Here is a 25,865-nt window from a genome sequence, read left to right on the forward strand (position 1 = left end):
TCTACAACTTAAGACTCATCATAATCTGAAAACTCCAGATGCAACCTTTATCAAAGCACCCTGACCAAGACTTGCTACATAACTCAGAACATATACAAAACGGCGCCTCTCAGCCTGATGTTGTCGATGCTCCTCCATATACGACTTGCTAAACATTCCAAGTTCGACTTGGTGCCCGGCCCCACAGATCAAAGCCAGGCTCATGGACCAGACCACGGTGTGCCATGGCTCCCAACCAGAGACCTACAAAGTACTGCCAGCTCCTGAAATCCAGCTGCCTCCAAGGGATTTGTACATACAGAGCAGATGCTTTCAAGGAAGTGTCTCTGAGGACCAAGTGCTATGGGAAAGCAGGGAAATCAAACTCTTATCTGACCACTTGTCTAGCCACTGTCTACTCAGCTGCCTAATTCCAGCTACCTAAAAACCACTAAATGCCCAGGTGATTTTATCTGCATTCTGCTATTAGCAGAAGTGAATGAGCAACAGCAGGAGCAGGAAAAGGGAGAAGCAAGGAACAGGCCTCTTAGGTGTCAGTGTAACACTGGGGAAAATAAAGAACTCCTAGTCTGAAGGGAGTCACTTGCTAAGGTCAGAGACTGAACACAGTAGTCTAAGGCTGAAGGGAGATATTGCATATTACTATCTAAATGGGGAAAGCTCAAAGAAATCTCAGCATGACCAGACTTAGTCAAGTATCCCAAACACCTGCAAACCTGCTTTCCTCCCAGCAACTCCCAGATCCTTCTCCAAATCCACTGCAACTCCACATGGCTCACTCCAAAAAAATCAAAAGCTCTCTTTGACCTACCATTTTCAAAGCACAAGGCTCTTCTCTTCTCAGCTTCTCCCAAGCTCATTCCAGAGAATACTAAACCAAAGTCACTTTCCTCACTCTTCTATCTTTTCCCATTACTCAGGTGATCCTCGCATGAAGAATCATTGCCTTGTTAACACCAATGAAAAATACAAATAACCTGGGCTCAGAGCCATTCATAAACAGGGCACAGGCATTATTGTTTGGGAAGAAATTAATTAACTTGAATTTTGCAAACCTGAATCATGTTAAAAGAACGTATTTTTTAAGTCCCCATTCACAATTAAAGATCTTGACAAAAACAGCTAACTGATTATAGTCTTCCAAGGAAATAATTCAGGGAAAATGACTTTAAACAAAGAACCCTCCAATACACAAAGAAAATGTAATAACCACTTTCACTCTATATCTCTCCTTCTGCCTTCTTCAGAAATAGCCACTTTACATGCCAGATTCTGCTAGCTTTAAAACTGAGATGGTGCTGCCCAAGTCAAGAGGACCATTCTTGAACTATTGTACTACTCAACTTACGTAAGTTCTCTACTAAAATGCCTGTATGCTCTGAATTTTTATACTGGTGCAAACCCAGATTTCTGTGCAGTGTACTCTCTTTGTCCAGGCACAAAATTTTCCATGTCTCATTTTCTCATATCAAGTGTTTTTTTCTGTCTTTATCACAAAATAAACCAACCAGTGGAATGGGTGTCTGGTGTGATGACTAGCATTTGGAGGCAAGAGGAAAAGCAGATGAGGACAGCCCTCATTAAAGCTGTTTTTTATCACAGCGTAAACATTAATAGCACTTTTCTGTGCTTAGAGAAAACCTTGAATTTGACAATAAACTATTGGAAATATTTATTCACAGAAAGGGCACGCACCACTGCTACGCTTCAAGTTTTTCAGTGTGTCCGAAATATACATTTTTTACAAGAAGCACCTCTCTCTTTCATAGAAACATTTCACAATCCTAAAATGTGTCACTGCAAAAGTGTCCCAATTTTGATTTTGAAAATGTAGTCACCTTTCCTATTAGGTAATATGACTTTCAAGATTAAAAAACCCATTTCGGGTACGTGATTCCAGAATTTGCTCATATGTATTCAACCCCTCCAGCAAGTATGGCTAAATAATACAGATGATTTAGATAGTACGTTTAAGGTAACTTTTCTGGGAAATTTGAAAGAATCAACATAAAAAGTGAATATATTTATACACCGTTCAGACATGTTGTTGAATTCAAGTAACTTACTTCCAAACAGCCATCATTTCAAGAACAACACTCATTTTAATCTCCTAATTACGTAGAGTCCGAAAACTTAACGGAAAGGTGTCTTAAAGCAAACGCACTTTGTTCCGTATTTGGGGAGGGCTAAGAGCATACACAAAGTCAGTTCTGATCCTGAGAAAGGGACTGCATTACTTTCTATGCAAATCTGGTATCTCTTTGCTTTTACTATTAAAATTGTATCTGTTGGAAATACAGACACTGTGTTGCTATTATTCTAGAGCAATTTATTCCCCTTTTTTAGATTCTTTTATGGATATTCCTTGTATGTCCTTCATTCAGAGTGAGCTGAAAGGTTTAACACACTAGCTTATTTAATTTGATTTTTTTTAGTATATGGAATACAGAATTTCTCTAGCCTGTCTCTGTTTGGAAGACAATAACTTGTGTTTGATTAAAACATAACATCCAGAGAAGCATCTTCAGCTGATTTAAAGACATCAAGAAATGGAGAAATTCAACCACTTCTTTTGAAAGTTTATTCTGCTGGTTAATTACTTTAAAAACCTGTTACCTGAGTTAAAAACCTGATCCTTTATTTGTGTGGGTAAATCCTTCTGGTCAGGCTCCCTTCTGAATTACCGCACATGTGCTAGGATTAAATGAAGACCCTTACATGGCTTTCTGCTCTCAAGAGTATTCAGAATTTGGGACAGCGACTTGAAAAACTTGCTTGAATCTTCTGTGAATACCAATCCATTGATGTTACTGTATTAGCACATAGACACTCCAGCTGAATTTCACTGGTATGTGCACACTAACTTTGTTTCTGCTACATTATCAAATAGGCAAGATGGAGGGTGAGAGAAAAGTCATTCCTTTCTCCTTTTGCAGATGAAATGAATGCCCTTTTGAGCTCATTTAGGATAGTTCTGGACAACTGCCACATGCTGGCCTCAACTGAATTATTCTGAATTTACAAAGGAATAAGTGAAGATCAGAATCTGGCTCTGAAACTTGCCTGAGAGGAACTGGAAGTTTGTGGGAACTGAACTCAGAAAGAAAATTCATGTCTACACAGGCCTGGAAGACAGCCAAACAATTTATAGTTATAATAGATTAGCGCTCCCGTCCTAATTCTATTTGCCGATACACAACTGCCTACTGCCTCATATCCTGTAAAGTCAGACTGTGCAGAGATGCACTCCCACACATGTGACACCAGACGGACACCACTCTCATCACCTGAGCCTGAGCAGACTACAGATTTGGAAGTTTTTAGTCAGCAGCTAACTTGAAAGTTTCACTGTCTTGAATGGATATGAACAATACATGTTGTGCCTTGTTACATAAATTTTCTTGCTTTGCCAGTAAAAGCTTTCCTGTAGTCAGAGTAATGTGTGGCGTGTTTACGGTGAGTAGGTGTTTGGTGACAAGCTGAATTAAACTCTTAGCTCACTGCCTCTAAGGCCCTGTACAAAATTTTACCTTTTGGTTCAAATTTTTAAGGTCATCAGGGCTGGGATACTAGATTCCTTCCTGAGCTCCTGACTGTCTCTATCACATTTGGCCTGTAAGGTCTCAAATGACACAATCCAGTTGTTGCCCTCCTCTTCGGCTGTTGGCTTGCCCATCTATTACTCTTAACCCTGAAGTTATGGAATATCCTCCTAGTTGGCCCAAGATGCACCACAGACATACCTAATCATTTTTAGAGCAGATTTAATAGTCTTCATTTTGGCATATCATACTTTACTGTTAGTAGCTATTGCTGTTTTAGCCTTGCCTTTGTTTCATTTTAAAATATTTCCACTAGTCAGATTATTAAAAAAAAGAAGGACAGTTATTGCCTTTCTATGTGGTAGATTTGCATATATCACTCTTGTCAACCGTAATGAAAGTTACATGTGTAAAAACCCTGGTGGCAGATTGTGATAAGGCAGATTTGACACACATCACTCTGCAGAAAAGGATGCTACAAGACTTCGACATTTGTGCTGAAATGCTTCAAGGAAGGACTGCATATAAGTGATAGTGGAATGCAGATAGCTTAAACAAGTTGGATGCCAAGAAGGTGATCGACCTTGAAAGAAAGTATCTGGCAGAACTTGTCCTGCCAAAAAGAGCAGAGAGAGAAAGGCGAGGCCAGTTTTGCCCCTCTACCCGTACCAGAGAATTAGTGCTACTGGAAGTGGAAAGGAAGAAGGTCTAGGGAGAAAACAACCCACCCCAAATCAGCAAGACCTGGTTAGGAGATTTAAGACTAGCATGACAGATTGCCTGCTTCCTTCTTCCCTTCGCCTTCCACTTCACAATGGGACTCTCTGAGCGCCCCGTAGACGTTCCCCTTCTAAACAGCTCCCTATGCCTCTACAGGACATCTTAAAAAAAATGGCGAGCAGTTACTGAAATGTCTTGCATCATTTCCCACACTGCCTGCAGGAAGAATTATTTCTCTGTCTTTCCATTAAAAAAATGGCATTCTCTATTTACTTGAATGACAGTCATACCTTTCCCCTAGCTTCTACTTTAAATATTTTTGGCTATTGCTCATAGCTGATTTAGAACTACAGTACTGATTTCCTTGCCATTGCTCTGGTAGTTTAGTCACACAGCACAGCTCTAGCTTGTGAATAATGGCAGCTAGTCTTGAAATTGAGCCAAGCCTGTGATAGGTTTCATGACTCTGCTTAAAAAGATAGCCCCCTCAGTTTAGAGAATGTGAAATAGGGAGCCTGGGACCAGCTTAAAGAGCAGAGTTATCACTTGCAAGTGAATTTACTCAGGGTTTGGAAAGCTTCAAAAGACCTGGAAGCCAGAAAAAACTCAGAGGGAAATCTTAAAATCATCAAGCCTGGTAGAAGGTTTTAGATTCAGGTTTATGATTTGTTGTTTACTACTTCATGTTGATGCAGTAAGGCTGTTTTCTAACTCATGCACGTCTTTTAATGTTGGATTCTGCTGGCTCACAGCCCTCTTTTCTGTGCTTAAAGAGAGTGGAGTCTAGTAGCTTATTAACTCAGAAGGATGCAACCACCTTTTCCCATATATTAAACACAGACACAAACCCTTGCATCAAGATGTTGCTCAGCATCCACAGGCATTTCCTTCAAACAGCTAAAACCAGAGCTTTAACTGCCGGAAGCAATTCAAGAAGTCTCAGCCATCTGGTTGGGGATCACTGCCTGCAGGTCAGCCTATGGACACTTGGCATCTCAGATGAAGAACCCAGTTGTTTTCATGCACCATAACAATCTGTGTTTATGTTTTTTTATAAAATATAACATGTAAACTATGTGACAACAAACAAAACACAGGCTCTTAACTTCTGAAAAAAGAGCTGCATATCTACCAGGCTAAAACATGGAGAGAACCATACTTTCTGTTACATCTATGGACTCTGCTTTTGATAGTCAAAAGGGATCTTGAAAAGGCAGAACACAGAAATTCAAGCCTGGATGCCATGAACAAGAATCAAACACTGCCCTAGAGTTACAGTCCCCCCTTTTGGAGTTGACCCATGTGAGGTGCTGAACTACCACGTCTCTCCATGCCATACCATGAAGGCCAAAGGTAGCAATGTCAGAGGGCACTGAGCCCCCTTTGGAAATAGGGTGCTGCATGCGGGCAGAGCTGGGCCCAAGCGAGCGCCCAGGCCCCAGGAGCCCAGGCCAGCCCGGCGGAGGTGGCTGTCCCACCACTGTGGCTGCTTTTGCCTCTCTGTGGGGCATAGGACGCTGCCTGTGGGTGCGCAAGCACCAGCAGCTCTGGCCTGGGCCCCAGGGTGCCGCGGCACGACCACGGGCACCAACCTGCCCCAGGCGAGAGGGTGAAGTCTCACTTGGCCAACACGCCTCTAGTGCCTATCAATAAATCCGTGAAGTGCGTCTTTTTGCTTAGCTGAATGAAATCCCCATCTTCGCCCCGGCCAAAATAATCTGATCTGCTTTTAACATTTTCCCATTGATGTGTCAGAATTCGTTTTTCCTCATCTCCTATCGCTTCTTCCTCCCACAAGAGGGCACCAACACTGCATCCTTCGTGACATTTTATTTCACACTGAAACATGGGCCTTGAAGGAAAGCGGGGGGAGCAAAGCTGGAGGGACTCAAGCAGCAGGTTTCAGACCTGGAGCAACACTCCCTCCCTACCCCCCAGGGTTCCAAAATTTTAATTCCAGGGTTTTGATTCAGAAACATCTCTGGTGTCAGCTGCATAAACCCACTAATAGGAGACGGTTGCATAAAGCCACTAATAAGAAATGGTAATTTAGAGGCACATATTTGACTTTCTTTCTCCATTTTGTCTCTTGGCCCCCTCTTTATGCAGTGAGACTACAAAAAAAAAAAGGCATCTCTGTAATTAGAGAACTTGCTGGACCCTAGAATAAACCAGAGGGAGAGCTGAGAAATACCAGACACCAAATGTCTCTAGAAATAAAACATACATGAGACAGCAACAGACAAATCTTATTCAGGGAAATCAGAATGAAGAAAAAAAACAACTGAATTTGCCATCATAGGACATGGAGAAGCTAGTGAACAGAGAATGAGCTAAAAAAAGACCTTGCAGTGCATAACCTGACACGGTGACAGCTATGGGTGAGACAAGATAAATATGCGGTGAAAATGAAAATCAAGAAAGGAGAGGAATTACTTAGTGTAGTCTAGGCGTTTATGGTACATATACAAAAGTGATCCTACGAAAAGGAAATGTGGGCTAAGCACCAGGCAAGCTTCCTGTACAAGGTAGAAAGCCCACATGCTCTCTTGCAGACATTGAATGTCCACCTTTAAGCCACTAATGTAGTTTCCTAATCCTGGAACTGCTAAATGCTAGGCTAGGCTTCAGGGCCAAGACACAACTGCCAAAAGGATGTTGCTCTGGCAGAGCAACAGCTAGAGCTCTAGTCTAGATGAACTACTCATGGACACATATTTACACAACTGGGTGAACAGGGAGTCACAAGAAACCCATGCAGTGCTCTTTCCTACTCTCTCCTCCTCTGCCTCCACTCTCTGCAGGCAGCAGTTCTGCAGGTGAAGGCAGACCTGTTTTCATCAAATCTTACAACTTAAGAACGAGGGGCACTTGATGAAACCAGTAGGAGATTGGGTTAAAACAAATAAAAGAAAGTACTTCTTTACACAATGAGTGGTGAGTTTCTGGGACTTGCTACCACCAGAGGTTGTGGAGGCAAACATATCAGCAGATGCAAAAGAGGTTCAGACAAATTCATGGACAACAGGTACATAAACGGGAAGTAAAAGCTCTGGGCATGGATGTATTCTCTAACATCCCTAACCCAATGATTTAGATACTCAGGGAGCACAAAGGGAATGGACTGCAGACAGCGGCCAAACTTGCACGGTCTCCCTAAATCGCAGCTCCTGCTGCCACCCTTGGAGAGAGGACACTGGACGATGGACCACTGATCTGCTTCGGGAGTGCCCGTCTACATCCTCATGTTCCCCCCTCCACTCCTCTGGTTTAGGCAGAGCTATAATAAGAGCAACTGTTACTGCTGTGATCACACTCCAAACTGGTTATCGAGAGGCTGCCTAGAAAGAGGGAACAGTGCAGTACAAATTGGCCCACCTTGAAGAGCTAATTCCAAAAAAGGACTTAGGGAATACTCACAAGCCTCCCCAAAGCCTCCCCCATGCAGGGGCTCTGAGTGGATACTGCACACCGAAAATCTGCTGGCAGATGCAGCAGAAAACATTGGTGGAACCATTTGCTATCAGAGGATGCAATCGCCCCGAGGTAAAAGCACTTCACTAAACTGCATCAGTTTGACTTAAGTTTATTCTGGAACCAAACCAAAGCGGGCGGGGGGAAGGAAGGTATGCTTGGTATTGTCCAAACATCCCATTCCAAAGTTTTTTGAATTAAACATTTTTATTTTTCTTGTTTTGATTATCAAGAATGTTTTGTTTTTAAGTATAAGGTATAAAATAAAAGAGGCAAATTAAACTTTTAAATGTAGTGGTCCATGGAGTTTGAACCACTCTGAGGCATATTGAATATGAAATCGCACTGAACAGTGAAAGAATGAATATACCCAGTTTTAACAAGGACAGCAATGGTATACAAAAAAGTAGTGCTTAATGTTTTATGGAAAATCAATAGCCACCATGTCCTCACTGTTTTCTTCATGTGAAGGTCTCACACTGGGTGGCTCACTGAGGCAAGTTTAGTGTCTAATGCTGTAAGGCACACAGAGCCAGTACTTGTAAGTCCTTGCAGAGGAAGGCCTCAAAAGTAACTCTCCTGGACTTTCCAAGGCTCTCGTTTCCCTAATGTTCATAAGGGAATGCTGTGTATGCAGGACCATATATTTGCTGTACTGAGACCAAATCCTACAATCTTTCTTCACATGAGTAGGCAAAGAGATTTCAATGTACAAAAGTAAGGCAGAATGACTTAGTTCTATGTTAGAAAAAGGTAGATTATTTGGAAGAGCAGTCCTGCAAGAAAGAATCCAATTCTGACTCAGAAAATTCACTTCCTGGCTCACCTACAATCTTCCTGTGTAGCCTTATGCAGGTCATGTAACCAGTCCTGTAGGTACTGGCAGAGAGGGGCAGACCTCGCTAGTGCAGTTGGGCCAGATCTGCCCATGATCCAGTGCACCAAACAGCCCCATTTTCTCTGCCAGGCGTAATGCCTGTGAGAAGGGATATTTCCCTACCTTAGGAGAAAGAGGGGGAATCACGTCAGGCAAAATCCACTAATAATTGTGAAGTATTCAAATACTGTCGTGGTGTAGGCGGCAGGAATAGAGCTGAATTGTTATCATACTCTACTTACACCTACTCGTGGACTTACTGATTCATACCAAGAGCATCTGGAGGATACACTCTATTATATTTACTGTTTTTCACTGCAGGCATGAAAGTGATGTTTGAATTTAGCCCATCCTTCTATGGTTTTTCATGTACTTCTTCTCTATTGAGGTGTATTTCTTGAAATGATTTTTTTGTAGCTTTTGTTCTGAGACCAACTTTGAATAAAAACTAATGGAAGTTATAGTAGCTTCTGTACTATATTTGACACATTTTGAAATTCACTCCCAGGTTTTACACTAAATAGTTCTGCTGCTTGTTTTTAAGGCTAAACAGATAACTTATTTCAAATGACCACTGACAAGTGGTAGAGAAAGACATAGCAGGAATAGACCTTTTGTCCTGGGCTCGCACTATGGGGTGTCACAGAACAGAAAGGCAGTTACACTCAGTATTTTGGAATTTGCATAAATTATATTTTTTTCTTTCACAGTAAAATGTTTTCCTTCCCAGCAATTATTTTGGATTCATACTGGGAGACTAATTATATGTAAAATGAAGAAAGAGAAGACTGGAACAGTAATATTAAAACACTTACCATGTTCCATACATTATCACAGTAAATGCTGTAGAAGTTAAACTGTCTGTGGACTCAGCATGGACAAGGTGCCAGGAATCTGCAAGTTCTAATCTCATCTCTGCAGCTGAGTTAGTTCTAGAAATAAGCATAAGAGAATTAACTCATCACACTTTATTGCTTGAAAGCATCTATAAACTAAAATCGTATTTCAGAAATTCTTCTATAATTGATTCACAGTTTTACTACAGTTATTTTCTTAATGGCCTTTCCAGGCCATAACTCTTAATACTTAAGCCTGTCCAAAACACAGAAGCTTGTTTCCTGATCCATAGCTGGAATTATCAGGACGGGGGCCTGTTCCCAGGGGACAAAGTTCATTATCATTTTAGCATGAATTTTGTTTGCCGCAGGATTTGTTAGCTGTAGCCACGTAAGTATTTCATAAGCTCCTTTTGGTGTCAGAATCCATTACAAAATCTCCTGCCTAGGAGATGTTTCCATCCTTTCTTCTTTTCCCTTTTTCTTTTTTAAAGAAGTGAGATAATGCTTATGAAAGAAGCCAGATCAAAAGCCCTGAAGTCCTCCTCGTTACACTCCAAATCCCACGTCAAGAAGCACTCATCTCTCCTCCCAGGCATGATTCTTAACCCTTTGTCTAATAAAATAATTGAAACCTGCTCCGAGGCTCTCCTGTGCTCAGCCATCTCCCTTGAAACTCTCAAATAGGATGCCCAGCTGTTGGCCTTTGAACCCACAATGTGAACATGGAAGTCAAAGTAATTAGTTTAATACATCTAGAGAGCATACAAGTTCCTCTCATGTCTGGGTCTGATCCTGCAAAGGTCTGCACATCCTCAGCTGCCTTTGAGGAGGTCTAAGCACTTCTGAGAAGGCCATGCATAGTTAAAATTAAAGCTCTGGATGAAATAAGAATGCTAATATTAAAGGAATGATAAAGAAATTTTACATTAATAAAAATAAAAAAGGAATGCAAAAATTATAGAAGATGGAGAATGATAACAAAAAATAAAATTAATAGCAAGGAATGACATAAAGGGGGACTAAAAGAATGAGGCCAATAATAAAGACAGAGATGGAGTAACGCTAACTGCTAAGATATCAAGCGTGGCAATAAACCTGCTAGTAAAATGCTGGCTCATCAGAGCAGAAGTGAAATTTTAAGGGGTAACTTTAGGTAGAATTATTTATTACCATCTCTTGGGAGGGACTGTACAGGTACATGTCACCATGGGCAGCAGCTCACTGAGAGAGAGGAGGAGAGAGGAAAGAGGTATTTAAATGAGCCTGAGCCTCTTCTCTTTCCCCAAAGGCGAGCAGCATCTTTGCTAGTTGGTACACAGGAAAGACAATCTGCAAACGTAGGTCCCAGTTTCACAGAAGTGGAATTCCCCGCAGGACCCTTTGCTTCCTGCGAGCCTGCAAGGGGGGTCCCTTCCCTCACGGGCAACCGCTCGGCCGAGCCGGATCTCTGCCCCGCACAAACTCAGCAGCTGCCTCCTGGTTTTCTTATGTCTCTTGAATTGGGAGAGAACTGCTGTGATCTTTGAGGATCCCTCTGCCAGTGAAACATGAATGCCTTGTTGAAGAGCGTAGATGTCTTCACAAATGAGTAAATAAACCTTGTGAGGTAAGAATTTTCCCAGAATAGCAGACTATAAGGGAAAGGTTCACAAAAGAACAGCTCTCTATTGAAGAGAGTCTCAAGGAAGCCTTTGAATAACCTGGACACATTATTGTACTTTCTCTGGTTGAAGAAATGAAAATAAGATGGTACTAAGCTTTTAAATAAAAATACTGAATTTGTTACATGCTTTACTGCCTTCTCAAGATGATGGACTGCATTAATAGCCTGTTTTATAAAGGAGGTGACAGTTGTACTTTCAGAGACAATTTTCCATCCATCTCCACTTTCTGTCCATATCGCTGTTTAGAGAAATAGATTTCTCTCCGCAGACAGACATATTCTTCATGCCCACCACCGGCTCTTCATCTGCAGTGGCTGTAGTATTAGCTCAGGCTTCAAATATTTGAGTTATGGGAGCTGACTATAGCCTCTTAACTAACCTGTTGCACAAATTCTGATTCGGCAATACATTACATGCTGCATTCATACTTTACATTAATGTAAATAAATTTTTTAATGCAGTTGGAATGCAATGCTGGAAATTTTGATTCAGCAGCAGACTGTGCATTGGATTCATTTATAACATTAATGGAAGTACTATTTTTTAAGTGCTGTTGGAAAATGGCACTGGAAGATTTTCTCCTTTTCACGGCACTGTGTTTTTAAAAATACATTTGAGGGATTTTTAGAAGTTGCAGCACATCCAGGTGACACAGCAAAGAGCTGCAGTTCTGGTTAATACACTGAAGGCCTTGCATTCAGAGGCCTTACCATCTCGGACTTCATGGGCTTAACTTCCCTCTTCTGAGTCATGAGCTTGGTACGGCCTGCTGCAAGCTACTCTCACCATAACTCATAAAAAGGCTATGTGAAAAGTGCCCTTTACTTTCCACAAGCTACTTAGCACCAGGCCTTAAACTACTCTAGTCTTCTGGAAGAGGTCTCCAAGGGGGAGTGTTTTAGCACTTAGGGCAGGGCCTGCCTAGCTAACACCGTGGAAAAATGCCTCTACCCCCACTGCAGAACAAGTAGGAAGATTTCCCCCAAGTGACCCATCTGTCCAGTCTCTCCTTCCTTCCCACAAAAGCACCTGAAGCCTTGCAGCTGCTGGGCTGCTTCCTCTCTAGCGCAACACGCTCAGGGCTGCTCAGAAACCCATGAGGAGTCCAAGCTCATCGTACCAGAGCAGTGTGGGATTTTCAGTCTCGCACGCATGATGATAGTCAGTGCGTGGATACTACGAAAATTAGGAGCCACCTGCATGTGGTTTTAGAGCTCTGGAGGATCCAGCTGAGCTTGTAAGATAGGAAGAAGGGAGGGTGCGTGGCTGCTGGGGCCCAGCGTACGAGTGCATGCAGGGTAGTTGTGAAGCGTATTGATCCTCTTGCTAGATGCTGGAATAAAGCCCAGGCCTCTGCAGGCTGAAAACAGAACCTCTATTTTGTGCCAGCAGAGCAACCAGGATGGCTGTCTTGCAAAATTAGGACAACTTGTGGAAATATCGACATATTATGACCACAAGTATGCCACTTAGATAAAGGTTTTCAAATTAAAGCAAATGGTACCTTTTTAGTATTGCAAAATGCTGCAACTTAGCCCTATTCCAGCCTGAAGATCAACTTAAAATTGCATTAGAGTGTATGTCAATGCAACAGAGATGACTTGGATCTCAGTGGACACAGGGGCTGTTAAAGAGCAGCATCTTGGATAGAGTTAACTTACTGCAACTATCCCAAACTCTTCAGAGAGATGGGCATGAACAAAGACATATTTGTAAGAGTCTTTCAGTCACAAAGGATGCTGCCAACATGATTGTGTCCCACTCTGCATTTTTGCTGACATCTCATTTCCTCTCTCTTGTTTTGTGGTGAAGGTATAATCAGGGTTTATTACCAAGTCATCCTTCCTGTGGTAACAGATGGAAGTAACAAAAACAGCACAAAAAAGGATTATTAACATCTACAGCAACCTTTTCAATACTCTGGCCATTAATTTTGAGTACTGCAAGCTGGAAGTTGTTATCACGTCCAAGTGCACCCAATCTCTAAAGAAGGGAAAATAAATAATGTGAAGAACTGACATATGTTTGATAAAATATTATCCAAAAAGAGACATAAAATATTTGAAAATGTACATAATAATAAAATATTATTAGGAATAATAAAGTAGAAGAAAATACTGACATAAAAATTACTGGTTTTATGGTCAAGCGCCTGATTCTAACTATGCTGGCTTTCAGCTGCAGAAAAAATAGGTTGTTGCTGAACAATGGGCTATTACATGAGCAGTTGCCTCCTGCAGCTGTAAGCTCAAAGCCTCCTTTTGGATAAAGAAAGAAGAATTTGGTGATCCTAGCCTTGCTCCTTTTTTGTGGAGCTCATAAAACACACGGACAAACTGGCTGTCCCATTGCAAAACCCCACAAGATTGGATTAACAGGATTCAGGGTTGAGGTGCATTGGCTGAACTACAAGAGGAAGCTTGTACAGAGCATGCATTGTGTCTAGTTCAAACCAGAGCAATTAGCTGTTCACTTTCATGAGTATTAAATGCACTCATAATTAAAATTTAAAAGTCTTAAGTCTATACTATTTTTTCCAAGCCCCAATTATGAGTAATAAGATTTAAGTTTAAGTTTAACTTGTCTCTTAATAGAGGGTAAAGAGCTGTTATAAATCAGTCAAATAGGAATTGCCACTGAAGAGCTATTACTGAAGAACTGCTGTTGAAGTAAAACTAATTAATATCTGTCACTGCAAACAGTTAACTACAGAAAAGTTTCCTGCTTAACTACCAGAACTATTAAACCACCAGGACTTACATCATCAAAAGAAAAAATAGGAAGGAACACACTGTCGCTTTTGACACCAGCTTTTATCTTCTGCTCTGGCGAGAATCTGAAGTCTCTTTTCATGACATCTGCCCAGACAGGGCCGCTGCCTGGTCTGGCTCCCCAATTAGCTCCAGTAACACGGCCTGGAATCACGTTCTCAAAGAGCTTCCCTTTAACTGAACTTCTGGATCACAAAAACACCACATGAGACAACGCTTGAAGAGAACGAGAGGGTGACCAGCCTCAGCCAAGGGCCCGGAGCTGGCGCTGCCGCCCTGGCGCCCAGAAGCGGCTGCCAGGCCCTGCCGTCGCGCGGAGGGGCCTCGGGTCTCTTCAGTTTGCACTGCTTACGCACCATCCAYGGGGCGCTTTGAAAGGGAGAAATACTGCCCATGTACCGCAGAATCAAACCCACATGTGCTCAGTAACTTCTGTGCCTGGTAATATATATTTATTCCAATAAAGCACTTGCGCCCTCAGGTATAAAATATAACAGGAAGGTCATAAAGGCAGTGCCCATGTATTACTGTGACAAAGAACATCTAAAGTATGAGATGTGATGGCTGCCTAGTGCAATATTAGTATTTTCTTCTTGGTTTTGGGACAACTTCTTAGCGTTAATTGCAGATTCTTATTAGTGGAGTACTTACTGTATGAGTTTTATGGGTTAATGCTTCATAAAGCACTAGATTCAACTTCTCAGGGCCTGTCCTAGCCCTGGAAACCTGCAGCGGCCTCTCTGAAGAAAGCTCTTGATTGCTTATTCAGAAGTCCTCCTCAGACATTTGGTAGAAATGTTTGCAGTGCGCCCATCAAGGCTCTGAGCAACCTGCTGTAATTTTGAAGCAGGCCCCGTCAAGGGAGGGACTGGGCCAGATATCCTCCAGAGGCTCTTTCCAACCCAAACTCTTCCTAGAGTCTATGATCATGCCTTGAGTTCCAGCGCATGTGCAGTAAATACGTAACGGTAAATACATAACAGGATTATGCCCTAATCAACCCCTTTAATTAAAAAAGAAACCATATTCTTACTCGGAGTATACCCTTTTTATCCTAACTCTCCTGTGATATCTTTCCTCAAAAGCTATTTTATTGGCCATCACTGCAAACCCTATATCCCAAATATTTTCTGACATAAATAAGTGACAAAGTTAAGGTTTTGCTTGAGCTCAGCAGAGCGCTCCCTGCCCCCCGCAGCTATTCTTTGTCTCTCTCCCTCTCCTTTTGCCTGATAAGCATCAGATTTTCCATCCCCACAGCAACCAGCGTGGGATTTCAGGGCGGTGGCGGTCTCGCCTCCTCCGGCCCTGGCCCCAGCCCCGGGAGAGGAGCCAGCAGGACACTGCACTTCTCCCAGGCACCTCGGAGCCAGGCACACATTGGCAAACTGGAGGGGATTCAAAGAACAGCAACAAACCTGATTAATGGGCTGGAGTGACTGATTTATGAGGAGAGATTAAAAAACTTCAGGATAAAAAGTTTGGCCAAATGATGACTAAAGAACGGGATATTTAACTACGCTTGGTGTGGCTTGCTTGTTTCTTTAAGAAGGTATAAGGCTCAAGGGAGAAAAGTGCCCATGTACATAAAAGCTAGAGAAAGAGTTTTAAAAGGTCCAACAGGTTCTCATGGGAACTGATTAAAAGCCAAGGCCACAGGTTTCTCAGATGTGCAAATGAAGACAGTGCTACTAATTTTAATAGCAAAACACTGCTTTATACCAGGTGATCTTGTAACCGTCTGGATGTGGGAGCGCCAGACCATGCTTTCCTGTATCACCTCTCCTCTGCTGACCTGACCGGCAGCCAACATCTTAAGAAATGGCCGAGTAACTCAGTCTTTGCAGCCAGCCACTCTTCGGACCTCCCTGCTGAACGTCTCTCCCTTTGGTGCCAACTGCATTGGTACACACGCTCTTCAGGCGAATGGCTCGCTGCACCCTAGAAACCAGGCGAGAGACAAGACTCGAGGCCTGCCGCTTTTCGGCCATTCGGACCTCTGCCCCCTCGCTTGCAGGCTGCTTCCCTGCTGCAGCCCAGGGCGGCTTCGACACCTGCCCCAGCCTGCGGAGAGGCGCCGGCTGGGGCTGCCTGCGGCTTGCCGGCCCTCAGCCACCGACAGCGCTGACGTACGTGCTTTTAAGTAGCGGTGAAAGGAGATGGGATGGAAAAACAAAGATCCTAAGACTAGAAGAAAAAAGGCAACTGCTTCAGTGGAGGAAACACGTGAAGGACGAGGAATGTCTCTGCTGTTAGTGAATCAGACAGAGGAATGGTCTCAGCTGGAGAGCTGCGACAGCGCTGCGCGCTCAGCTTTCCTGCACACCACCTCCTCTACGTTGCATATCTGACTAGCAGAGGTCTCTTTTACGGGTGACAAAGGCGGCCAGCCTCCAAGTCCACTCTGGTTGTCCTCTTTCTAACCAGCCCAACTAACTGAGACAACAAATCATGCTTGCTGGTTTTGCGGTCCACAGCTGACTGCCGGCGAGGACCGAGGCACCTCCCGTCCAGCAGCACCGTGGAGGCAAATTCCTGTGCAAGGGATGATTAGTTAAGCCACTGTTGGAAAGAACATTCCTTAGTGCGCCCAAGAAAAGTGAGTATTTTACTTTGCAGTTCATAATAAAGACAGTCAGAATGCTCTACTGTTAGCAGTTACTATGGTAACTGCTGGCAATTTATTTTAAAAAGGGGAAAGACTCATTTTTTCACTTGTTGCCTGATTTAGTTTTGTTTTCTTCACTTGAAATCTGCTGTTACACGTAAACCAGCTACCAAAGACCATTGTCATGGCCAGCTCAAAGATCCAGCGCGATCCAACAGGCCAAATGCTGCCTGCTGCTCCGGAACTGAAGTCTCAGCGGCTTCGGCAGAACTACTTGAAGGGTAATCCGGCAGGACGCAGCTTAAAAACCTCCACGTCTTTGTATGCCCACTTCAATCTACTGCACTGAAAAAACAACATGGCCAGTTCAAGAGCTCTTTGTCAGATAAAAGTCTGAGCTCAACTTTTAGACCCAAACTCGCCAAACTGAATTTGAAACTGGGAGCCAGGGTTTGTTAGTACTCAGTTTAGTTATCACATTTTCCCTAGTGAAACAGCTTCCCTCATTGTTGCTTTGCTAGTTATCGTTCTGTTTAAGGTTGCTACCACCTGTGCAAAACACACAAAATCTGGAAACTTCAGATCTTTCCATCTCCCTTCATATATCTTTCTTTATACAAAATCAAAGTTGCTTGCTGCTGGAAGCATGAGTGTCATTCTTTATGCTGGAAAAAATAACAGCCTGTGCCTTTATAACAAGCCAAACTGAAATTCTGGTCCAAATTTTGCAGCTGGATTCAACACTGCCATAATGTCATGAGGATGAAGAAGGAAACTTAGAGGCAAAACTACCTTTAATGACAAAGCTACCTGCATGCATGTGAAACCATTTTACTGATTTTACAGGTTGGGAGGGAACATAATGATTATTTAGTCTGACCTTCTGTGCTACACGGGCCACTGAACTTCACCCAGAATATAAAATACATTTATACTGAAACATATAGGCTATTTTATCATGAGAACATTTGGGAACCATTACCAGCATAAATGAAGTACCAGAGGCAGCCTGTGACATCGAGAGCAAGGAAAGCCAAATAGTTTGAATCAAGACAAAGAAAATACCAAGAGACAATGTAAATTCATATTTAAAAAGAATGAACTGGCAAGCATCTTAAAGTGGTATTATGAGGGGAAGGGAAATTGGAACAGCTTCATGGACGTTAAGTAGTTGTTCTTGGAAATCAACTAAAATACACAGCATGGAAACATACAACGATAAGAACTATTTGGCATTCTGATCCTATTCATAAAACAACATTTCTGCTTTAATAAATCAGGGTCTTTTAGGAAGTGCTGACTTTGTACATTTTGGCTTTATCAACAGTACTTCAATAACATTTAGGAAATTTTCATAGGAAAACCTCGGGTGTTCAATTAGTTTTAAATGTTTTAGGGTAGGAACTGAGATAATGAAATTATAAGGATAATGGCGGCTTAATGCTTTGTGGCTCACATGAGATTTATAGGTTCCAATATAACCTCAAGCTGTACATATGGCACTATACAGGGGAAAAAAAGGAAAAAGAAAAAAGGAAAGGTTCCTGCTCAGAGGAACAAGAGCATATGAGATCTGACTGCTGTGGGTGTTTTTTGGCTTGTTGTTTTTTGTTGGGCTTTTCTGGTACCAGTGCTTTGTCCGGATGAAGCGACTAAGAAATGCTGCTCTTTCAAATGCCATCTTTACTGCTGCCCAATCCTCCGAAACCGCAAACAATGTTAACGGAGCAGCATCTAAACAGATTGGGACTTATTTCGCAAGATTCATTTCCTCTCTATGTAAATTATGCTCAGAGGGAATACGGTGCAAACCACAAGCTTGAAAAAGCCTGCAAATATATGTCTGGCCCCCTCTCAAATTGCAATTGCTAGAATGGAAGGGGGGTAACTTTTGCTGTGCAAACTCTGGGAGTGGGGAGGGAGATAGGGAGATGGTGGGGAGCAGGGAGCGAGTGGGCTCACGCGGTGCGATTTGGAGCTTTGCGGCTCCAATTCAGCAGCCAACGGTAACTGTTTTCCCTTCTCATTCTCTGGCTTCAATTCAGTGAGGCATTTTTCCTTGTGGAGAAGGGCCCCTGTACTGTGTGCTCCCAGTACCCCCAGGAATGCTCCTGCCAGACTCCTTGGGAAGTCTGGAAGGGGCCAGCTACAGTGGAATATTTTGAGGCTTTAACCTCAAATAAGGATGCCTTGTCAAAGGTGGACACGGCTTTGGGAAAAGAAGAACAGAGGGAAAGCTGTCATGCCTGAAGACCTCATGGCAGGAGGAGCTGGCTTGCTTTTCCCTCTTCAGAGTGAGCGCGGTACGGTACTGCGTCAGGTGGGTGCCTCCGGGAGACCTCAGACTGCCTCAGCCGGAGGCTACAAACTTTCAGAGCATGCGAGGGAGCCTGCCTGCCGCTTTCGTGGCTGCTCAGCTCTACGCCCTTCCCAGGGCACGGCTGCTTCCAGACAGATTGCCGTAAAGAGGGCATGGGAGACTAAGCACTTGCAATGGATCTTCAAGCTGCTGGCCCTAGAATGGAAAAGGAAAGCGGGGAAAAGGGGCGAACAGGGCCCCACTGGGATGAAGAAGCTCCTCACAAAGCCAGCTGACACTCCCCGAAAGAGCCATGCAAACCCCTGCTATAAGAAAATTCATAATATCTAAAGTATGAAAACCTCTGACTCACACTCCCTCTCCCCATCTAGAGCTTTACTACAGCCCAAGGGGAACCCTGCTGATCCATTTAAATCAATAGATATTGGATCTCAGGCCAAATTGCTGGTACAGGGTCGGACTGAGTGCGCAGGAGAGGATGAGATGATCTCATCTTTGTATGTAATGTCACAGACTGCCCACTGACAACTCAGTATTTCTAAAACTGGAGGAGAGCAAGAGAGGGTTGTACATGTAGTTATTGCACGTTTCTTTGCTGTCTTTGATGGCAAACCTGACTCCTGTGAGCTCATTAAACATCACTGGATTTTGTGGCAGAAACCCTGTTTTGGGTCCCTTCTAGGTCGCATAAATTATAAAGTTAACATCTCACAAAAAAAACAGGACTGGCCAGAGATTCATCCATGGAGAGGAAGAATGCCCTGTAGCCATGGCAAGAGGGGACTGGGGAAAGTGAGTTTTAATTTCCTCTTTGCCACAGCAGTCCTGAGCAACCCAGTTCCTTCCCCAAGTTTCAGTTCCCTCGTTTGTGAAATGGGGCATCTCCTGCCTCTGCTTGCCCTTCTTTAAGCTGTTTGCCCTTCTAGGCAATGACTATCGTGTACTACACATTTATACAAGGGCTAGCACAGCAACACTGCTCAGAGCTGCTCAGCACTGAAAGAAATGGAAGGGAATACATTAACTCCCTGGTTCATCTTGTCTCTACTATCTGACTGGCTCTTTAGCGGCACACATAAAATGGACTCATTTATTTCTAGGTGGATGTGTATTCACTTGGCAACACCCTCAGATTAGGTACTTTGTTGTAATCTCAGCTCATTTTGCGGGTGTAGAAATACACTCCAGAGCTGCCTAATTTCTTTTTTCCCTGGACCAGCACTATTCAGAGAGGGCTATACTTTAAATCTGAGAACAGCTATATGAGCCCATTTTAGCAGCCTTTTCATTTATACATGGAGAGCATTCAAAGGAAAATATTATTATTCCCTGACTGCGTCAAGTGCAGGTCTCATCAATTCTTTCATCAGACCTATGCTTCTTTCAGGAATGACAGGAAAGGGCCTTTCAGAAAGACATGGACCAGTTGGAGAGAGCCCAAAGGAGAGAACCAAGAATGATCAGATGTCTAGAAAAATGTGATTTACAGGAAAAGAAGAAATGAATTGGGATTGCTTAGCCTAAAAGAGACTTGGAGAGGATGTGATAACAGTCTTCCAATAGATAAAAGTCTGCTGCACAAACCAGAGGAATAACCTGCTTTCTGATGGTGGATATAACGAGAAGGAATGGATTTAAATTGCTGCATGGCAGACCTAGGTAAGATATTGAGAAGGGCTTTCTACCTCTAAGGATATAAAGCACTGGAATAGATTGACTAGAGAGGTTGTACGGTCTCATTACAGGGGGTCAGGAATGGCCTAAGTGTAACTAACCATTGCTTGGGGCTGATGGATGCAATAGATGACCTCCCTTCCAATCTTGTACTTCTTTGTGCTCTCAAATCTATCTTTGTGTTAATATAGAAACTCTGCACGCTGAGCAATGGAGATAATGGAGGAACCAGCATAAAGGAAATCTTGCACTGAATGAAATCATCGCCACCTGAAGTATAGGAAGTACTTTTGGACGGGCTTCATTTTACTGGTTATTATTCATTTTATTTCAGGTATTCATTTTATTGGCTGTTACACACCAGGGCTGAATACTGGATCGAGAATGAAGAAATGTAATGGAGATCCTTGGGTATCATTATTTTATGTTAGATGAGCAGAGCTCTAAACTTGCAGTGGGCTTGGCAAAAGCAGGTGCTTTTACACAAGCAGAGCCCAAATGGACTCTGTGGACTTCTGCCATCTGAGCAGCCGCCCACATCTGCCTGGAACTGCAGGAGTGCCAGCAGACACGTTTCCAGACCTTCCCCCTAGCAACAGCCTTGAAAACCAATCTTGGGCTTGGAGAGATTGTCATTGATTTTTCCTTAAGATCACAGGTTATTCACAGTTCCTTCTGCAGCCCCATGCTGGATGCAAAATGCCTTTTTACTGTTTTATTACATCTCTCTTCTCCTAAGTAAACTGCTGAGAACATTGTCAATGCTTAACTTACAACAACAGCAAGAATAATAGTGTAGTCAAGTTCAGCCCTCACAGGATAACACTGAATTGATAAAACATGAAACTATGTCTTATCTGATGCATCAATAATGCTGGTAAAAGCTATTATTTTTTCATGCTCAGCAGAGTTAAAAATCAATAAAGTTTTGTAAAGGTTAGATCATTTCAAAACTTCACAATTTCCAAACACCGGTTTTTAAGAAAAATGCCTGTTGGATATGTGACAGAGTACAAATAACACTGGCACGCAGAAGTCACATGCCTCATTGACTTCATAATCTTCTCCTTCTCTCTCTGAAAAATAGTTCTGGTGCCCAGGAGGTGCGTCCGCCTTGCTGGGAATGTCCCCGCCTGCCCCACACAGCACTGCTGACGTCCTCGCGCCGTGACCCGCGGACACGAGGGTGAGCACAGGAGCTCACCTTCTGTCAGGAGGCATGCCCAAAGACCTGGAGGCTGGAGCTGGGGTTGCAGCAGCCTCGGAGAAACAGAAAGAGGTGGCACAAGCTCACCCAGATGCCTCCCTTCAGCAGTCTGTGCTCCACTGAGACAAACTCACAGGAAGACGCCTCTACATTCCCCACACCGCCCGCCATGGGACACCCCTCAGCCCGCAGTGATGCACATCCCACCCGGCACGGGGGGATGAAGAGTTGCACCCAAGCAGCATGAGAGTCATCAGGCAGGGGCTGCTTGGTTCTGACGCCATTCCCAGCTGTAAACCAGAAACAGGAACAGCAATTTTCTCCTAGCTTCCACGACCAAAGTAGAAACTCAATAAATGAGCGGGAAGAAATTTGGAGCAAAGGGGCAAATTCAGCCCTGGCACAAGCGGTATAATTCTACTCTCTGCAGAGGCACGGGTCCTTCCTCCAGATCAGATCTGCCCCAGCAGTAGACAATGACCAGAGCACAAGAATTACATACGGCTGCAAGGAAGTAAAATATATATGTGGAAGCATGTAGCTGTTTTCAACCCCAATTTTATATTTTTCTTATAGGAACTTTTATCTCAAGAGAAGAGATACATATATATAAAAAGGATATGCAAGAAAAGTCAACATCAGAAGAGATTCCAGGGAAGGAAGTCTGTATTCTTTCTATACTATTAAATGCAATTTGCTAGATGTATCAAAAAAGATCTGCCAGGAGAGCCAAATTCTTACGACAAACACAGAGAAAATTAAGTTTCTAGCAGTAGCGGATGGTGTGTCATTAATTAGACGGGACCTAGTGTGGTTTGAGGAACAACTGCAACATGAAAGGTAAAGCTAATGACGGTACCAGCCTCACAAAAGGGATGCATAGCAGAGACATGTATATGCTGTCCCCAGGCTTCTGAATTCTCACATTGTTCTGATTTTGAAAGCTGTCATATGGCGGCACAGCAGGCTAATGATGTAGCATGTTCAGAGGAATTAGTTTAAGGGGCTTTTTTTCCCCCAGCCCAGTGAAAAATAGTAGAAATGGTGAATTTTTGGAACTTAATGGGATCATACTGTTCTTTCCTCACATTGTCAACCTCACTTAATTTCCTCCTTCCCATTAACATGTCTAATGCATATGTCAGGCGGAAGCCTGACACACTAGTGGCAAACAGACTGCTGTACGAAGGCGGCAAAGTGTTAAAACAATTGAGCAAGTGAGTACTAAAGTTTGCTGCTCTGGCCATATGGTACAGTGTTTAATTTCCCGTAGTGAAAGAACGTGGCTGTCATAGAAAAAGATGATGAATAAATTTACTTGGGGCAACTTATTATAATGAAGAATGACTTCTCAGAGGAAGCAAACAGAGGAATTTAAACTCTGATGAGAAGCATATGGGAAGCATTAAGATATAAGCAAGGGTAGCAGGGCTGTGCGCTTTAAAGATGAAAGACATTTAATCGATGCTTGTTGCCGGTGTTGACATATGGAAGTGAGAAATGGGTTTTGATTTGGAAGACAGGAAGAAGGTTAATAGCAGTAAAGGTGGTTGCGGAGTGATTGATACTTGGAATAACGAAGGCAGAAAGGGAGAGCGCGCTTCATGCGGTTAGGCAACGTACTCGGGAGAACAATGCAATCCAGAAAACAGGGAACACGAAATGACAGTGGGCAGGTCGCTTGGCTGTGAGGGGAGCTGACAAGCCAAACCAGCACCGATCAGACAGTAACCCATGGACAGCAGGGGAGACCGAGACAGGCAGGAGTGGCAGCGCTGGTGGTGCGAAGGCAGAGTGGAGGAGATGGGCTGGTTTTCAGGATCCGTTTGGTGCAGAGCCCCTGTACAGAGAATGATGGAAGGAGATGGGGTGGGAAGGAAACAGCAAGAGTGATGTATGAGGAGTATCCAGTGCTGCTGCTGTCTCTGCGTGTGCGTTTTCCCAGTGTGTGTGCAAGACAAATGAAGGGAGTGAATGAGCTTGGATAGCTCTCTCCCTGTAGCAGCTCATGCTTTACACGGACAGTTTCCTTCTCAAGACCTGACGGACACCCTCAGCCCTGCTGGCTGGCTCTTCTCTCTCCCCTGCGGTAGTACGATGGCTCACCGGCGTTGCACGCGAGGACATGACAGGAGTGTGCCCTGCTCTCAGCAGGCGTGGAGTGGCAGACGGGGAAAGCAGCTCGACCCTGCCTCCTCCGGCTCCTGCTCTGAAGCAGTCCTGCAGGTCGGCTGAGCGCAAGGCTCGCAGCGCCTTACACCTCCCCCTGGGTGTCCGCCGGCGTCGGTGCCAGACTATGCACGGCTCAAATGAGGCTGAAGGCTCCCTGCTCAGGCACAGACTTTCAAAAACTCTTGCTTCACCCCTTCGCACAGCCGGGGCTGCAAGCGTACAGCGTCAGCCTGCAGCGCTCCTTTTTAGCTCCGTGAGGTCAGGCAGGCCTGATATTAGGGGCCTGGCAGAGAGCAGCACTGTGCAAGCCGCGACACCTGCGAGAGCTTACCGATTCCTTGGCGTGCCTGCCTCCCCCACCAACACGCGCTGCCAATCGCCTGGGGGCGCAGGACTGCTGGGGGGCTGAGCTGCGGTCATATTTTTCTCCCTCCGATGGATTTCTATTAAATCCAGCTTCCCAGAGGTGGAAGGTGAGTTCATGAGTTGCCATATGATTTAGCATTTAATACCAGCTCATTCTGACTGTTTCTGTTACTTTCTCTAGATGACGGCCATAATTCCAGCAGACAGCATTCACTCTTACTTGTTAAGTATTGAAATTGTGTCTAGATAATAAACAATATATAATACGGATGCCTAGCTAACCGACTCCATTACTCCAGGTACCTTTTCCTTTTCAAGCAGAGAAAGGTGCTAGACAGTCCTCTGTGGCATGCAAGGTCAAAGAGTATATTTTAGAAAGAAAAGCTAATTAAAGACATGAAGGTAAATGAAAATGCAACATAGGGTTTTACCAAAGGTGGGTTGTGCCTGATTAACCACATAATGTTATTCAAGGAAGTGATCTGCTTTTTTACTAACTGGGCTTCAACAGTGCACTTAATATGATACAACATAGAAAGATATGGGTTTACCTGGAGACACCAGACAGATTTAAAATTGTAAGGTTGGTGAGAACTTGTTAAAGGAAATGAGGCAATTGCTTTCTGTGAGGAAGAAATTTCTGGCGGGAGGTTACTTAGTGTCAACCCTCAACAGCTGGTTTTGAAACCAATTTGACTTTGTATTTTCGTTGCTGATCTTGGCATAAAGYGCTGGTGCATGCAGAAGTGATTTGCAGATGTACAAAGCTGAAAAGCATTGTCAGTTGAAAAAAAAAAGAGAATATCAAGTGGGAAGAACTAGAAAAACAGAAATGGAATAAGGTTAGGTAGTGTGAAGTCATGCACTTGAGAGACTAGTAACAGAATTCCTACTATAGGCTTTGGCTCATTAGTCGGAAATGACTAAGCAGGAGAAAAACCTAAGTATATGATTTGATCATTGGATAATTATAAGCCAGCAATGTAATATGGCCATAAAAAAAGGCAAGTAAAATCCTAGGAAATGCTGTGAGAAGTGTTTCCAAGAGAAATAAGGAAGCATTGATGTCGTTGGACAAGGTTTGAGACTAGGAGCACAGAATCCAGCACTGATCAAACCTATTCAAGGCAGAGTTTCAGACTGGAACGGCTCTGGAAGAGAGGGTGGAGTAGACATTGCTTTATATCAAGACATCGGAAGCTTATCCCTACAGGGGAAGAACTGTTTACACTGAAGAATAAGGTTGGCACAGGAACAAATAGGTCTAAATCAACCAGGAATACGTTTTCGTTGGAAATCAGCCTTCCTGAATAAGTGGATTCCTATGTAGCTTTCAAGTGGGGTTTGATCTGACTTTGAATCTGCRTTTGATGTGGTTAGCGAGGGAGCTCGTTAAGGTCGCTATTCCATATTCATGCGCTTTGGACCTGAACAAATGATAGACCTGCAAGAGAGAAAGCCATACCGACTGTGACGCTGTTTGGCAAAAGCCTGCTTCATACCAACATGGTACTCCTGAGACTACAGCCTTCCTTTTCCAAGATGTGAGACCTGCTCCCAGCCTCCAAGTATGCCTCCGGTAGTGAGGAGCCGTGGCCAGCGTGGGCAGCACTATGGAGAGTCTCTTCTTG

This window comes from Apteryx rowi, unplaced genomic scaffold (genome assembly GCF_003343035.1).
Source record: "Apteryx rowi isolate R43461 unplaced genomic scaffold, aptRow1 scaffold_12, whole genome shotgun sequence".
Taxonomy (NCBI): domain Eukaryota; kingdom Metazoa; phylum Chordata; class Aves; order Apterygiformes; family Apterygidae; genus Apteryx; species Apteryx rowi.